The sequence below is a fragment of the Mustelus asterias genome, unplaced genomic scaffold (genome assembly GCF_964213995.1).
Source record: "Mustelus asterias unplaced genomic scaffold, sMusAst1.hap1.1 HAP1_SCAFFOLD_322, whole genome shotgun sequence".
NCBI lineage: Eukaryota > Metazoa > Chordata > Chondrichthyes > Carcharhiniformes > Triakidae > Mustelus > Mustelus asterias.
Window position 1 is genome coordinate 183,397 of NW_027590284.1, and position 3,222 is coordinate 186,618.

A 3,222-nucleotide genomic window follows, 5' to 3' on the forward strand; every position below is an offset into this window, starting at 1 on the left:
CCCCCTTGTCTTTCCTTTTCATGACACCTGTGCCCGCATTCAAAGGATTATCATGTCATTTTTGCAAACTCTAATATGCTGCCACCATGAAACACATCCGCTCACCACCCCAGTCAGCATTCTGCAGGGACCGCTCTCTCCATGATACCCTGGTCCACTCCTCCATCACCCTCAACCCCTCATCCCACATTACCTGTCCACGCATTTGCAGTAGGTGCAATACCTTCCCCATTACATCCTCCCTGTCCAACGCTCCTAACACTCCTTTCAGGTGAAGCAGCGTTTCACTTGGACCTCCTTCAATTTAGTCTACTGCATTCCAATGCCGTCCCCTCTATGATGGGGAGACTAAACGCAGACTGGGTGACTGCTTTGCAGAACACCTTTGCTCAGTCCACAAGCATGACCTTCACTTTCCAGTCACTTGCCATTTCAACTCAGCATCTTGCTCTCATGCCCACATCGCTGTCCTTGGCCTGTTGCAATGCCCCAGTGTTGCCCAACGCAATCTGGAGGAACAACATCCCATCTTCCGATTGGGCACATTACAGCCTTCTGGACTCAACATTAAGTTCAGCAACTTTAGACTGTGAATATTCCCCTACATAAATAAACGCAACTGAGGCCCACGCCCTGTGAAATAATAAATAAAGAACAAATTCCTGCAATGGAAGATAAACATGTCCCTGGGCGGGGGCGGGGTTGACCTGGAATACAGTAAGAAGTTTAACAACACCAGGTTAAAGTCCAACAGGTTTATTTGGTAGCAAAAGCCACACAAGCTTTCGAGGCTCTAAGCCCCTTCTTCAGGTGAGTGGGAATTCTGTTCACAAACAGAACTTATAAAGACACAGACTCAATTTACATGAATAATGGTTGGAATGCGAATACTTACAACTAATCCAGTCTTTAAGAAACAAAACAATGGGAGTGGAGAGAGCATCAAGACAGGCTAAAAAGATGTGTATTGTCTCCAGACAAGACAGCCAGTGAAACTCTGCAGGTCCACGCAACTGTAGGAGTTACAAATAGTGTGACATGAACCCAATATCCCGGTTGAGGCCGTCCTTGTGTGTGCGGAACTTGGCTATCAGTTTCTGCTCAGCGACTCTGCGCTGTCGTGTGTCGCGAAGGCCGCCTTGGAGAACGCTTACCCGAATATCAGAGGCCGAATGCCCGTGACCGCTGAAGTGCTCCCCAACAGGAAGAGAACAGTCTTGCCTGGTGATTGTCGAGCGGTGTTCATTCATCCGTTGTCGCAGCGTCTGCATGGTTTCCCCAATGTACCATGCCTCGGGACATCCTTTCTTGCAGCGTATCAGGTAGACAACGTTGGCCGAGTTGCAAGAGTATGTACCGTGTACCTGGTGGATGGTGTTCTCACGTGAGATGATGGCATCTGTGTCGATGATCCGGCACGTCTTGCAGAGGTTGCTGTGGCAGGGTTGTGTGGTGTCTTGGTCACTGTTCTCCTGAAGGCTGGGTAGTTTGCTGCGGACAATGGTCTGTTTGAGGTTGTGCGGTTGTTTGAAGGCAAGAAGTGGGGGTGTGGGGATGGCCTTGGCGAGATGTTCGTCTTCATCAATGACATGTTGAAGGCTCCGGAGGAGATGCCGTAGCTTCTCCGCTCCGGGGAAGTACTGGACAACGAAGGGTACTCTGTCCACTGTGTCCCGTGTTTGTCTTCTGAGGAGGTCGGTGTGGTTTTTCGCTGTGGCGCGTTGGAACTGTTGATCAATGAGTCTAGCGCCATATCCTGTTCTTATGAGGGCATCTTTCAGCGTCTGGAGGTGTCTGTTGCGATCCTCCTCATCCGAGCAGATCCTGTGTATACGGAGGGCTTGTTCGTAGGGGATGGCTTCTTTAACGTGTTTAGGGTGGAAGCTGGAGAAGTGGAGCATCGTGAGGTTATCCGTGGGCTTGCGGTACAGTGAGGTGCTGAGGTGACCGTCCTTAATGGAGATGCGCGTGTCCAAGACACCACACAACCCTGCCACAGCAACCTCTGCAAGACGTGCCGGATCATCGACACAGATGCCATCATCTCACGTGAGAACACCCTGTGGGTGCGGAGCAAACAGATGGAGCCCTGTGGGTGCGGAGCAAACAGATGGAGCCCTGAGGGTGCGGAGCAAACAGATGGCGCCCTGTGGGTGCGGAGCAAACACATGGAGCCCTGTGAGTGCGGAGCAAACAGATGGAGCCCTGTGGGTGCGGAGCAAACAGATGGAGCCCTGTGGGTGCGGAGCAAACAGATGGAGCCCTGTGGGTGCGGAGCAAACACATCAACATTTGTCACTGAGATAAAAACAGTAAATGCTGGAAAATCTCAGCAGGGCTGACAGCATCTGTGGAGAGAGAATAGAGCCAACGTTTCGAGTCTGGGTGACCCTTTGTCAGAGCTAAGAACAAAAAATGTTAAAGAAGTAAAAAGAGTTTTGTTACTAAAATGTGGGAAGATGAGGGAAAAATTCACAAACAATTCAAGGATTTAAAATAACAACAGAGGGACATAGATAAGCTGCAGAGCTGGGCTGAGAGGTGGCAAATGGAGGTTAACGCGGAAAAGTGTGAGATGATTCACTTTGGAAGGAGTAACTGGAATACAGGGTACTGGGCTAATGGTAAGATACTTGGTAGTGTGGATGAGCAGAGAGATCTCGGTGTCCATGTGCATAGATCCCTGAAAGTTGGCACCCAGGTTGACAGGGTTGTTAAGAAGGCATACGGTGTGTTAGCTTTTATTGGTAGAGGGATTGAGTTTCGGAGCCATGAGGTCATGTTGCAGCTGTACAAAACTCTGGTGTGGCCGCACTTGGAGTATTGCGTACAGTTCTGGTCGCCGCATTATAGGAAGGATGTGGAAGCATTGGAAAGGGTGCAGAGGGGATTTACCAGGATGTTGCCTGGTGTGGTGGGAAGGACTTATGAGGAAAGGCTGAGGGACTTGAGGCTGTTTTCGTTAGAGAGAAGAAGGTTAAGAAGTGACTTAATAGAGGCATATAAGATGATCAGAGGATTAGATAGGGTGGACAGTGAGAGTCTTTTTCCTCAGATGGTGATGGCTAACACAAGGGGACATAGCTTTAAATTGAGGGGTGATAGATATAGGACAGATGTCAGAGGTAGGTTCTTTACTCAGAGAGTAGTAAGGGCGTGGAATGCCCTGCCTGCAACAGTAGTGGACTCGCCAACATTAAGGGCATTTAAATGGTCATTGGA